The sequence below is a fragment of the Geotrypetes seraphini genome, chromosome 1 (assembly GCF_902459505.1).
Source record: "Geotrypetes seraphini chromosome 1, aGeoSer1.1, whole genome shotgun sequence".
In the NCBI taxonomy this organism is placed as follows: Eukaryota; Metazoa; Chordata; class Amphibia; order Gymnophiona; family Dermophiidae; genus Geotrypetes; species Geotrypetes seraphini.
This window is the reverse complement of record NC_047084.1, coordinates 62175198-62190346: the sequence shown is the minus strand read 5'-3', so window position 1 is coordinate 62190346 and position 15149 is coordinate 62175198.

Below are 15149 nucleotides of genomic sequence, written 5' to 3'. Positions count from 1 at the left end.
AAATGCTTGAGTACCTGAATACATTCATGTAAACTATTCTGAGTACCTCTGGGAGAACAATATAGAAAGTTAAATGAATAAAGATAGCCCAGCTGTGGACTTAGGCCAGCATTCAAAAGCAACAATTGCATGTGGTAGAACTGGGGCTGAGGGTGCTTCATCCCAGCACCTAACATTAGGCAATCTATACAGATTTCCTCCAAAGTGTTTTATTTTCAGCTTCAGTGCTGCTGTTTCTTATGTCATCGGTTTGCTGCTGGGTAGTAAAACTAATTACGTACACGTGCCACATAGAGAGAGAAAGACTCTGAACTGCAGAAGCTGTTGGAAAGCAGACTGAGAGGAGAGAAAAAAGTTTTCAGTGACCTTTGAGACTATCCTCATCCTGGATTATTTCTGACAGACATTGTTTGTTTTTTGTGAAGGAATTATAGTGAAAGTACATTTGTTGATACCATGAGAGGTATTAGACACAATGATAGAAGTTTTGGTTTTGCCCTTGAAATATATGGGGAATTAGTTGCTATATTTTTTGAAAATACGAGAAGCTTTTTTCTACAGTAAAATTTCAACTAGCCCATGTCTTAATATAGACTATTTTCTTTGAACATCTCCATTTGTTTGAGCCTAATAATACTAGGGTTACCAAATTTTCTCGAAAGAAAATCTGGAGCCATGGCCACACCCATAGGCCCGCCCAGTTCCACCCCATTCCAACTGCATCACATCCCGTTCCGCCCCTCCCCCTCTCCCAACCCAATTTTTAGAGAAAGCTTTTCAAAACCCGTACAAAGTGCAGGGTTTTGAAAAGCCATACGGACCCCCAGACATGTCCTCAAATAGGAGGACATGTCCTGGGAAATCCAGACATCTGGTAACCCTAAATAATACTGAAGGAAGGAACCTTTCAGAAAGAAAAATAGACTGACCCCCAGTAGACCTCTTCCATTTTTTCTGCACCTAGAGAATGACACGGGGACAGATTTTTCCCCGTCCCCACGGGAACTCATTTTCCCGTCCCATCCCCGCGAGTTCCTTTCCTGTTCCTACCCCATTCCTTCAAGCTCCGTCCCCATCTGCACAAGCCTCAAACACATTAAAATCCTAAGTGTTCGAGGCTTGTGCGGTTAACTTCGCCTTATTCGTTCACTAACTTCGATTCTAGGGACTGATGCAATCAAAATTCTGGTTCATTCTTTAGTCATTTCTCACCTAGATTACTGTAACTCTCTTTACAATGGTCTCCCCCAAAAAGAAATCTGACGCCTACAATTAATACAAAATACAGCAATAAAACTCATTTACAAAACAGGCAAATATGATCATGTTACCCCGCTTCTGAAAGAAGCACATTGGCTCCCTATCACACATCGTATTACTTACAAAATCATCCTGCTGACCTTCAAAATAAAACTCTCTCACCAGCCTTCATATCTTGATAAGCTTCTCATTCCTCAATGTTCTTCACGTACTCTGAGGTCAACAGATCAAAAACTCTTGCTAATTCCTTCCATAAAAGATTTCTTTTACACCCGGAAAATAAATTTTGCAGTAGTCGCCCCAACGCTGTGGAATGCTCTGCCACAGCAATTCCGAGATGAACAACATCTAGATAAATTCAAGATATGCCTGAAGACTTTTTTATTTCGTGATGCCTTCACCTGTGTTTAGAGTTCTTTTCTCTCTTTTTTTTTTTTCTTTCCTTCTTTTTCCTCTCCTTTTCTTTTCTCTTCCTCTCTTATTCAACCAACCGCTTTAAAAAAGCGACCCCACCCAATATGTTTTACCCCACTCCCGCTTTCTCCTTCTCTTCTCAAAATATGTAACTTTTCCCCTCCTTTCCCTTTTACCTTCACTTTCAAGTTTGTCCAGTTAATGTCTTTGATGTTCACTCTCATCATTTTTAAATATCTATTATTTTTTTTTTCCTCTTTTTAAAATTTTATTGTTAACCGGCCAGATACTTGTTGATGGTCGGTATATTAAAAAGTTAATAAACTTGAAACTTGAAACTTAAGGCAGAGCTTACAGGAATGGGGCAGGGACAGCGACAGTGACAAAACTCATGGGGACGGGATGGGGAAATTGAGTTCCTGCGGGGACGGGGACAAATTTGTCCCCCATGTCATTCTCTAGTCACACCCACAAGGGACCATGTATGGACCCATCCCTAGGAAGTGAAAGTGTGAAAATGTGTGCTCCACCCATGCTCTGCTCAAACTCCAGCTATGTGTATGTCCATCCTCAAACTATCCATCTTCACATACTGTGCGAGGGGCCACTGAAAAGTTCTCAGCCCAACCAACAAAGTTAGGGCAGTCTCCATTAAGAGCTATACACTTAGGCCCTGATTCTCCAAAAGTGCGTCCCGATTTTAGGCAGCTGTAGGCGTCCTACAGCTGTCTAATCAGCCAATCGGGATGCCGTTTTTAAAAAAAAATGCTCCCCAGGCAGGCCTGAAGGCGCCTCCGGGAGCCTAGGGAGACCCGCAAGACACATAATCTCGTCTAAGAGCCTTAGGCGAACCTGGGTGGCCCTACGCGTCTCCCTAGTAGAGGAAGAAACCTTAAAATGTAGGCCAGCAAAATGCTGGTCTACATTGTAAGTAGACGCAGCCGCTATACTTATCGCGGCAAGGGATCTCTCTGCCGCTATAAGTATAGCGGGTCGCGGCCTGTCCGATCGGATGCCCCCCCCCCGACACTACCGACCGCCCCCCCCCGACATTACCGATCTCCCTCCCACCCCGACACTACCGATCACTGGCAGGAGGGTGTCCAATCCCTCCTGCCTGAAGACGCACCCCCCCCCGGCGCTAACAACCCCCAAACCTCCAAACTAACCTGTTCTTCAGGCCAGACGGTCCTTGCCCGCCTCGTCGAAATGAGGCGGGCTTGCCCCTTCCCGGCCCATCCCGCCGAAGGCTAAGGCCTGATTGGCCCAGGCTCTAGAAGCTTGGACCAATCAGGCCTTAGGCATAGCGGGTCCACCCATCCCACTAAGTCTAAGGTCTGATTGGCCAATCAGGCCTTAGATTAAGTGGGGATGGGCGGACCAATCAGGCCTTAGGCATAGCGGGTCCGCCCATCCCACTAAGTCTAAGGTCTGATTGGCCAATCAGGCCTTAGATTAAGTGGGGATGGGCGGACCCGATATGCCTAAGGCCTGATTGGTCCAGGCTTCTAGAGCCTGGGCCAATCAGGCCTTAGGCTTCGGTGGGATGGGCCGGGAAGGGGCGAGTCCGCCTCATTTCGATGAGGCGGGCAAGAACCGTCTGGCCTGAAGAACAGGTTAGTTTGGGGGTTGTTAGCGCCGGGGGGGGGGGTGCATCTTCAGGCAGGAGGGATTGGACACCCTCCTGCCAGTGATCAGTAGTGTCGGGGTGGGAAGGAGATCGGTAATGTCGGGGGGAGGGGGCGGTTGGTAGTGTCGGGGGGGGGGGGGCAGTCAGTAGTGTCGGAGGGGGAGGCATCCGATCGGACAGGCCGCGGTCCGCTATACTTATAGCAGCAGAGAGATCCCTTGCCGCGATAAGTGTAGCGGGCCGTGTCTAATCTAACCCGATTCTCTAACCAGCGTCTGTAACATGGACGCCGGTTACAGAATCGGGGTTTTAGTGTAGGCCGATTCTGAATAGGACGCCTCTCCCAGGCGTCCTATACAGAATCAGGGCCTAGGTGTCTTGCGGGCCCCGCCTTCAATATAGGCGGCCTGCCTGGGGAGCATTTTTTTTTTTAAAAACGTGCATCCCGATTGGCTGATTAGACAGCTGTAGGACGCCTACAGCTGCCTAAAATCGGGATGCACGTTTGGAGAATCAGGGCCTTAGGGCTTCTTTTACTAAGGTGCGTTAGGGCTTTAACGCGCGAAATAGTGTGCGCTACATTGCCCTGCATGCTAGACCTTAACACCAGCATTGAGCTGACGTTAATTCTAGAAATGTAGCGTGCGGTAATTTCCTGCTTGCGCTAAAAACGCTAGCGCACCTTAGTAAAAGGAGCCCTTAGTGCAGCGATTTTTTTTGTTCTATATTTTTCTGACGGAACGAAAAACATGGAAAATCACCAGACCAAGTGTATGGCCCTGAATAGAAACTTCCCCAACTTTGTTGGTTGGGCTGAGAACGTTTCAGCAGCCCCTCATACTGGTGCTATTTTACACAATAGTGAGATCCAGAAGATTGGTTTTTACACTTGTATGTACAGTACACACATATGTGCCATCTACCAATATTGTGATCATTTATATACATTCTTTGTGCCTGAATGTTGATGCCCTCTTTTTAGAATTACTCTCCATATGTGGTGGTGTGTGATAAACCCATTTTATAGGGCCTAGCAAACTTTAATTCAAGGAGCTTCAGTATCAGCACTTCCATAAATGTGCTGGGATCAGCAGCTTAAGTAAAAACATAAGAACATAAGAATTGCCGTACTGGGAAAGACCAAAGGTCCATCGAGCCCAGTATCCTGTTTCCTACAGTGGCCAACCAAGATCACAAATACCTGATAAAATCCCAAAAGAGTAAAATAGACTTTATACGGTGTATCCTATAAATAAGCAGTCCATCTTCCCAAGTCTATTGTAGTAGCTTATGGACTCTTCTTTTAGGAAATTATCCAAACCTTTTTTTTAAACCCTGCTAAGTCAACTGCTTTTCCAGTGCAATAGGTGAGTCACTCTAGACATGTGGGCCATCCCCCCAATATATCCAGTACTTGGAGATTATTTTATTGAGCCCATTTACTAAGATATTCCAAACTTATCACAAGTACAGGAATTAATGTCCCTTGACAATGCAGAGTGCATATTTGCCCTGCACTAGCTTACACAGTACTTTCCAACATCTCTGTTCATTTGATATTTTCCTTGAGTTGAACTTTTAACTCTCCTAACTCAGCACAAACTCCAGCCAAAGCTTCCTTGTTATCAATGAAGATATTAGCAGTTCATCAGTTATTGCAAAGTCGCCTCTTACTCTTTTGGTTGGCCACCATCTTGTGCAGAGATTGAGATTCACATTTTGATCTTTTAACTGGCTGTTTTTCTTGAATAGAAAAGCCTAATTTTGTTTACTTAAATCCAGTTATCAATTAAAAGATAGGAAAAATGGCATAGTGGTTAGAGCTACAGCCTCACCACTCTGTGGGTTCAAATTTCATGCTGCTCCCTGTGAGCCTAGGCAAGTCACTTAATCCTCCATAGCTCCAGGTATATTAGATAGATTGTAAGCCTACCAGGACAAATTGGGGAAATGTTTACAATACATTAATATAAACTGCTTTGAGTGTGGTTGTATAACTACAAAAAGGTGGTATACAAATCCCTTTCCCTTAATCAAATTGTCCTGGAAAGAATACTCCTAAGTAGCCATTTGGACTGAGATACTCTTATCAGATTTTTATATGCTTTTGGAGGTCAGGATACATTTTTGGCACCAGTTGATAGTGACCAAGTTGTTTTAGTCTGGAATATGTTGAGTAGAAAAACTCTTAATCTGTATGAGGAGATGGCATAGTGGTTAGAGTTTCAGCCTCAGCACCCTGAGGTTGTAGGTTCAAACCCACTGCTCTTTGTGATTCTGGGCAAGTCACCTAATCCTCCTCTGCTCCAGGTACATTGGATAGATTGTGAGCCCACCAGGGCAGATAGGGAAAATGCTTGAAATTCATGTATGTAAATCACTTTGAGTGCAGTTGTAGAAGTCCCTTACCAGTTACCATGCAAAAGTTAAATATAGGAGAAGATATTTTATACATTTCCAAGAAAGGTACTGTACAGTATTTGAAGAGAGGAGAGTCTTACAGGTATCATACAGATAAAGATGGTCATAGTGAAGTGTGATAAATCAGGAGTTAGGACCAGAAGAAGTTGGATGGAAAGCAGGTGGAAAATCAAAATACTGCATGAGCGAAATAACCAAAGGAAACCCCATTGATGAAGGCATCTGCCGAACAAGAGAATATTTAATGCAAGTTGAAATATTGTATGTGCTTATCCAGTTTTCTATATTTTTTTAAAGGATCTACCTGTATAAGTGTTTAATTTTTAATTTAATGATTATTCATTCCATTTTGGAGAAATAGAGAGTGTGGTGATTGAGGAGGTCTAGCAAGGTAGGGCCTTGAGATTTTCTACTCAGAGACAGCAATCAGAGTTTGTTCCTTCCCCATACTGGAATGCTAAGAGGTGGCCTGAAATAATAACTCTGAGATTCCCAATAAAATTTATCTTCTTATGGTAGAGATTAAGGAAATCAAACTGAAAGAAGAGATGAATATTTGGAGGGGGAGGGGTCATCTTAGACAAACATCTAATAAAGTATCCCTACCTCTTTACAATAATTGAAGCTTCTTCTTTCCATTTGCAATTTATTAAGGAATAACACTTTTTATTGTCTAAGGAAAGTTGGTAAGCAGTTGTTCATGCATGAATCACCATTTGACTTCACTATTATAATTCATTATTGTGGGATCTCTGAATAATTAGTTTAAGCAACCCATATAAAAGTACATACGGATGGGCAGACTAGATGGGCCATTTGGCCTTCATCTGCTGTCATGTTTCTATATACACAGAAGGGCTAAAATTGTGCAATTATATTAACCCCACTTTAAAACTATCATACTGGCTTTGGTTTACAAGGTCTTATATAGGAAGAGACAGAAGTATCTTCTCAATTAGTTGAGCTCTTGTAAACCACTGATGATCCTACATTCCAGTGACAGCTTTGTCATCAGAGATTATATGTCCCTCTTTCACTAAGCCGCAGGAGAGGTTTCTATCACGGCCCAAGGCGTTAAATGCTCCGCTGCTGCTCTGACACTCATTGGAATTCTGTGAACATCAGAGCATTTAGCACGCTAGGCCACAGTAGAAACCTCTACTATGGCTTAGTAAAAGGGGGGAGGGGATATTAACTGGAACTCATGACAGAACTGTTTGTCAATGCTTCTATGATTTGGAACTTGCTAACCCAAGCAATCAGGATGACAGCTGACTATCCTTCTCAAAAATTGCAAGGCTTGTTGTTCAATAGTTTGTATTTGGGTTTTATGCTGGTATGTAAGAGGTTTTAGAAGTGTTTTATAGTTTTGTGTGTATTTATGGATTTATTATTTGGTTTTTTAATATTTATTGTATTAAGGTTTTTGTGCTATGCATCACCCAGAGCTTCATAGATGTAGCAGAATAAAGTGGAAGACATAAATAAATAAGTAAATAATCTCTGCTGCCACGTTCTTGCATAATAAGCTACAAGGGGCCTCTGAAAAGCCATGAAACTTCCACACTTTCCTGACACTTTTCATTTCATTTCATATCATCGAAACGAAAAGTGTGGCATAACTTGTAAGATTCATGGCTCCTCATCATTCTCTTCTTGGTTGGGCTGAGAACTTTACAGCGGCCCCTTGTAGCTCCTTATGAATCTACTCATTCTGCAGCAAATTTCTTTGCCCCCTTCACTTCAGAATAGAATCCCACCTTGCTTATGATCAGAATTAGCATTTCCAAAATTTAAGATACTGTTAAAAGCTTACTTTTTTGACCTGACATTTGGTGTTTCTTTAAATGAAGACACACACACTTTATTTGTGGGATCTGTGTGGTGCTCAGGGTACGAGGCATCATTAATCTTGACTATATGAATGACTATATCTTGTATGACTGGTCTGTTCTGGCGTTCCTTTCTTTTAATGTTTTGATTTTATTGTAAGATGCTTTGATCTTGCATTTAGCATTAGTGGGATATCAAAAGCTTTAATAAACCATTGCCTTCCACTGGTAAATAAAAGAATTTATAAAAATAAAAATATACATTGATAATGGGTCTACCACCCAGAGAGTGGTAGAGAACTGAAACGCTCTTCTGGAGTCTGTCATAGGGGAAAACACCCTCCAAGGTTTCAAGACAAAGTTAGACAAGTTCCTGATGAACCGGAACGTACTCAGGTAGGGCTGGTGTCAGTTAGGGCGCTGGTCTTTGGCCTGAGGGCCGCCGCGTGAGCGGACTGCTGGGCAAGATGGACCACTGGTCTGACTCAGCAGCGGCAGTTCTTATGTTCTTAATAGGAAGAGGAAAACAGACAGGAAGAGAGAACTACTACCGGTACCTATTGGTGAGGGAGACAGAGGGTGAGAGATGATTAGAAGGAAAAAGAACACTTACTGGGGTTAAGAAGCTGAAACAGAGCATAAATTGCAGACAGAGCTTGCTCTGAACTGTTGGCTGCAGAATGAGAGTAAAATGATGTTTTGGGTGTTTTTTGTTTTTTTTCCAGGAGTCAAGCTTCCATTGATCTTCTGCAGCTATCTCCCCAGGGATTTTGTTTCCAGTTTGAGAACAACAGCTTTAAATCAATAATACTCAGTCTATGGATCTTTAAAAACTCTTACTGTAATTATTTTATACAATTATATACACATATATAATTTAATATTGAAGTTTTACAGTTAAAAATAACACTAAATGATGTGTTTGTTGAGCATCGGCAGACTGCTAAGTGGTTTATAGCATGTGAAAGATGGATGACTACAAGGTCAAAGAAATGTAATCGGATTTGTCTGACAAGACCTACATTTAGTCAATCCCTGCTTCCTCAGGTCCTGCAATTCATTGGATTCCAGAAACCTATCTACCCTCTGTTTTAGAAGTGTTTCCATTAATTTACAGACTAATTGGTCTATAGTTCCCAATCTCCTCTTTATTTCCACTTTTGTAGAAAGGGACCACATCAGCCTATCTATGTTTCTATGTGTAAATCGGTCCCCTAGCCCCAACATAAATGGATAATTCTAAAACTGGGTGCCACACTTTCTAATCGATTCTATGGGCTCCTTTTACAAAGGTGTGATAGCGGTCTTAGCGCGTGCTAAAAATGCTAGCGCACCTTTGTAAAAGGATCCCTATATATGGCACTCAAAATTGCATGTCCTTTTTATTTTATTTTTTATTATAATAAATTTAAGGATGTGTGGGGACCTTTATTAAATTATAATGAATAAGTTACACTTTTCCCAATCTTAATACACATGTGGATTTGAGGGGGGGGGGATTTCTTGTTTTTCCATTAAGCATATATAGATGATTGTCATAATATATTATTTTCATGTGGTATATATTAGTTGTATATGAATTTGGGAGGGGGGTGGGGGTTAAATCTTCTTGATGTATGATTTTGAAAATTTTTCAAGTGATGTTGTATTATATTTGGTTGATATTTACTGTACACTTGATGTAAGTTTAAAAATGAATAAAGAAATTATAAAAATAAAAAATAAAAAATTGCATGTCCAATTTGTGCATGTAATTTCATTGAATAATGAGCTAATTCGTACCAATAACTGAGTGCTGATGATCAACTATTGGCACTAATTAATAACAATTACATTTATATGCGCATCTTCCTGGTCAGTATTCTATAAAAATGCATGCGCAAATATTTACATGCGTATGTGAAAGGGGGTGTGTCCATGTGAGGGGCTGGGTGGGTTAGGAGCGGTGGCGTGGTATGGGGGCAAGGGGACGGGCCGACCGGGGTGCCATCTTGGTGGGGGCACCAATGCCTCTCCTCCTCTTTGCCCCCAGGTCCTTCCCTCTCCTCCCCTGCCATACATGCACCTTCAAGTCCACACCATCTTACCTCTAGCTCTTGCTGGTACGAGCATGCTGCTTGCACTGGCCTCAGTGCGCTCACCTCTGACATTACTTCCGGGTCCCGTGACTAGTAAATGACATCAGAGGAAGAGCCGATGCTGGGGCGAGCAGCAAGTTAGAGATGCTGCTCGTGCCTGGGAAGATAAACAGGTACAGGAAGGAGAGCGCGGGTGACGGGTGGAGCAGGGAAGGAGAGGGGAAAGCGGAGAAGAGGGTGAGAGGGGCACCCCCGCCCTGGGTGCCTCCCACCCTCACAGCATCACTGGTTAGGAGCATTCCTAGAATTAGTACGCAGTGTTGTAGAATATGGTAGATCCACGCATAATTTAGGCATGAGGATTTACATTAGGTTTCAGTTGGTGTAAATCCTCACACCCAAAACTGGGAGCAGATCCCAGCGCTACGCATTATTCTATAAATGGACATAACATAACATCATGCTTCTATATCGCATGACCATAAGTTCAATGTAGTTCACAAAAGATTAGTAATAAAAAATAAAATAGAAAGCAGTGTAAAGCTAATCGATCAGCTATTTTGAAAAAGATGGGTTTTCAACTGCGTTCTGAAACGTTGGAAAGAGCAGGATCTAAGCAGCAGTAATCAAAGTTCTTTATCATGAATGATTGTGAAATTTCTTGCTTTTGCAACCCTAAACAGATGGATAAATGAAAAGAGCATGTTTTTTTCTACTATTCTTGTGAGATGCTATAAGAAATCTATCAGTCAGATAAAGCGGAGCAGTGCCAAATGCAGCTTTGTAACACAGGCAGCCCCAATTTAAACACAACATGAGCTTCCACAGGAAGCCAATGTAACTCACGAAAGAATGGCATCACATGATCATATTTCTTCAGGCCGTAAATCAGTCTGACCGCTGTATTCTGAATTAATCTAAGTCTAGCCATATTTTTCTTAGGGCTTCTTTTACGAAAGTGCGCTAGCATTTTTAGCGCACGCAGGATATTACCGCACGCTACGCCGCACGCTACGCGGCTAGAACTAACACCAGCTCAATGCTGGCATTAAGGTCTAGCGCGCGGGGCAATTCAGCGCGTGCTATTCCGCACGTTAATTCCTTAACGCAGCTTAGTGAAAGGAGCCCTTAGTACTTGTTAGATAAATAATGTTGCAATAATCGAGAAGACTCAGCAACAATGATTGGACCAGAAGTTTGAAAGCCGAAGACTCAAAATACGGTCTTATGGTGCGCAACTTCCACAGCGTATAAAGGAGCCCTTAGTACTTGTTAGATAAATAATGTTGCAATAATCGAGAAGACTCAGCAACAATGATTGGACCAGAAGTTTGAAAGCCGAAGACTCAAAATACGGTCTTATGGTGCGCAACTTCCACAGCGTATAATAACCTTTTTGTACCACAGCATCTATCTGATTTTTCATAGTTAACTGCTGATCAATAGCAACTCCCAGTATTTTAATCGTTGAATCTATCGTGGAGCCCAACTTGGAGTGTTGTTTACAGAACAGTGCTTAGTACTCACTTTTTTTCAATGCCTAAATCTGAATGCCATTTATAGAATCTTTCCCTTTATATGGGCAGTGAGCCTGTTCTATAAATATTGAAAACAATTCTGATGGGTTATATGCAATTGCAAATGTTATATAGATTAAAACCTATGTTACCAGCATATGATTTCCGTAATGTGGTGCAAGCAGTAATACTAAGTAGAGTGGATTATTGCAATTCCCTTCATTTGGGAGTTACTAAAATGAAGATGAGGGTACTGCAGATGTTAATTAACTCTGCCGCAAGATTGATTACTGGGGTTTCAAGAATGACTCATATAACCCCAGTGCTGAAACAATTGTATTGGTCACCTATGCAGCAGAGAGTACAGTTTAAGATTCTTTCAATCATACAGCAAATCTTATATCACGTTTCTCCAATGGCAGTAAAGGAGTTTTTTTTACATTTATCAACCCAGAATATGTTTGAGATCTGAAAATAGTATGAAACTGAGTTTGGAAGGTAAGATGTTAGTCTCTCATGTTAAGATTGGGGCAACAATGCTGTCTGTGGCTGGCGCCAAGCTCTGGAATGCGCTGCCTGGCATTCTGCGATTTTGTGATGGGAGACTGAACTGTAAGAAAATGTTGAAAATGCAATTTTTTGTCAATGCCTTCATATGCTAATGCTATTTTCTGTTAATGCTTTCCCATTCTGTAAATATTTTTATGGAATTTTCTCTTTCCATCTTGTAGGATGAATTTAAAAAAAGGTTTTAATAACGATATCGTTAGCTAATGTTTTATTGTGTTTGTCTTGTTTAAACATGTTTAGCATTTTTAATATGTGTGTATGTAATTTTGTAAACCGCATAGTTTTTTTGCGGTATATAAATTTTTAAATAAATAAATAACTCACCTAGTTTTTTTAGGTGTGCTCATTTACACTGGGTCTATAGCTGGCATGAATTTGTGTATCTCAGTGTGGCACTTATATTACTTAAAGTATTCTATGAATTTAACCATGAAAAATTGTATTTAAAGTTAAGTTCCCTGTTATAGAATGAGGGGGATATTGCCTTGAAAACCCTTCCTGCAGGAAAAAGTTTGCATTGATGGTTCCTTTTTGTGTGTGGCTATCAGAGTTTTGTTTTGGGGTTTTGGGGTTTTTTTTTTGTTTTTTTTTTTACTACAGCTACATTTTCAGCTCATCCCCCCCCCCCCCCCAATACATAGAAGCTGCTTCCCTACAGGATTGCATAGTTTCGCCAATTGGTTGGACTGGCTCAGTAAACAAAAAAATGCAAGGGTTTCCATTGTACCCAGATAATGAGTTTTGTAACTAATCTCTCTTTTTACTACTTCTGATTTGTGAAATATCTTCTCTTCTTCAGAATTATTATAGATCTGTGCTAGATTTCTCACAAGTTATTTCTACAAAGAAAACTTTACTTCTCTCACTCTTACAGAATCATATTTTAAGATTAGCTGATGTTAGATTTTTTATTACAAAATTCACTATCAATGTCATAAAAAATGTGCCATATTTCTTCTGTAGTTTCCAAGACATGTTTATATTCTTCATGATCCAGATATGTTTGTGAAAGCCCATTTATATAACAAAATACTTATTTGTGAAGCCTGAGTGATCAGTGGAAATACAACATTTGAGATCATAATATTCATAAAGGTGTGAGATAAATACAGAGGATCCTTTACTGGTAAGAAGATGGAATCCACACATTGGGTACTTGTCACAGAGAAGCTCCGATGAACCTCGTGGTAAACCAATAGAAGCCAACTACTAGGAAAAGGAATGCTAAACTAACTCAATCTACAGACATGCCCAAACCTGTACCACGGCCTAGTGCTAGGTATAAGAAAGAGGCATACTGTGAAAAGACAAAAGAGATTGTGTATTAGCAACTGGGTACCTAGTTATCTTTGCCTAGGCCCGGTTTTAGCAAAATTAAACTATTCCCAGCACAAACTATTAAGCCTGGCATCAGTGTTGCAGGTAGTGCTCCTAAACAGACTACACAATGCTATAGGCAGGGAAACAGTTTAGGCGCACACATACCTCTCACTAGGATGCAGATAATTAAGGAATAGTCCAGACCTGTTGCTAACCTTCTTGAGCCAAGCAAAAAAAGGCAGAGCAATAGAGGTCAGGACAGTAGCAGCAATAGGAAGCAGGTTAGAACACTTCAAGAACGTACATTGGAAAGCCCAGAAATAGAAATGCGGGAAGATTGCCTAGCTGGATTATTGTAATTCGGTCTATCTAAGCTTAAACATAGAAACATAGAAATAAACAGCAGATAAGGGCCACGGCCCATCTAGTCTGCCCACCCCAATGACCCTCCCCTACCTTTCTCTTTGAATAGATCCCACGTGTCTATCCCATTTGGCCTTAAAATCAGGACGCTGCTGGCCTCAATAACCTGAAGTGGAAGACTATTCCAGCGATCAACCACCCTTTCAGTGAAAAAGAATTTCCTGGTGTCCCCATGCAGTTCCCCACCCCTGATTTTCCACAGATGCCCCCTTGTTGCCGCGGGACCCTTGAAAAAGAAGATATCTTCTTCCACCTCGATGCGGCCCGTGAGATACTTGAATGTCTCGATCATGTTACCCCTCTCTCTGCGTTCCTCGAGTGAGTACAGCTGCAACTTATCTAGCCGTTCCTCGTACGGGAGATCCTTGAGTCCCGAGACCATCCTGGAAGCCATTCTCTAGACCGACTCCAGTCTCAGCACATCCTTACGGTAATGCGGCCTCCAGAATTACACACAGTATTCCAGGTGGGGCCTCACCATGGATCTATACAATGGCATAATGACTTCAGGCTAACGGCTGACGAAACTCCTGCGTATGCAACCTATGATTTGCCTTAGAAAGACTTCAATTGATCCAGAATACTGCGGCTAGGCTGATCTTTGCAAAAAGTAAATTTGATCATGTCTCTCCGCTTTTACAAAAACTTAATTGGCTTCCAATAATTTTCAGGGTTTATTTTAAATGTGCCTGCTTAACATTTAAGATCTTGCATGGCATCTTCCCTCCTTTAATTCCCCTGTCCTGGAATTCTGAAAGATCTGATATCAGATCTACTCAGAAATTAAAATTGCCTTTTCCTATGTCGAAAGGCGTTATCTACATTGGCAAATTAGGGAGGTCTCTACTTTTCAAAATGACTGAGTTTTGGAATAATCTTCCTGTTCAACAGCGCGATCTGGGCTCTTTCCAACTATTTCAAAAACATCAGAAAACATGGCTATTTTCAAAGTTGTAAATTTTGCTTCTTCCTTTACTATTCCAAAAATCATGTTGTATTTGTTCTCTTTGCTAATTTTTGCAAACCGTGCCGAGCTCTATTGTTTATAGAGAAGATGCGGTATATAAGCCTAAGGTTTAGTTTAGTTAAGATTACTCTGATAGCTGTGAAGTGTTAAGCCAAGAGGAGCTCATGGAATGCTATGAGAATAATTCTGATTTTTCCTTAACTGAAAGCCAAATGGAGACTGATAGGGAATGAACATAAAACTGTGCTGAAGTGGTTAGTGTAACATTAGAACATATGAATAGCCTTATTGGGTCAGACCAAAGGTCCATCAAGCCCAATAGCCCGTTCTCATGGTGGCCAATCCAGGTCACTAAGACCTGGCCAAAACCCAGAGTAGCAACATTCCATGCTACCGAGCCAGGGCAAGCAGTGGCTTGCTCCATGTCTTTCTCAATAACAGACCATGGACTTTTCTTCCAGGCCATTGTCAAAACCCTTCTTAAAACCAGCTATACCAGTGGTCTCAAACTCGCGGCCCAGGGGCCTCATGCGGCCCGCCAGGTACTATTTTGAGGCCCTCAGTATGTTTATCTTAATCACAAAAGCAAAATAAAAGTTTCTTGATCCTATGTCTCTAGCTATAAATTACAATATTATTATTAGGATTTAGCCAAAAGGAAAGATTTATAAACTATAAACCTTGTAACCCATTCTGAGCTACTGGGAGGATGGGAGA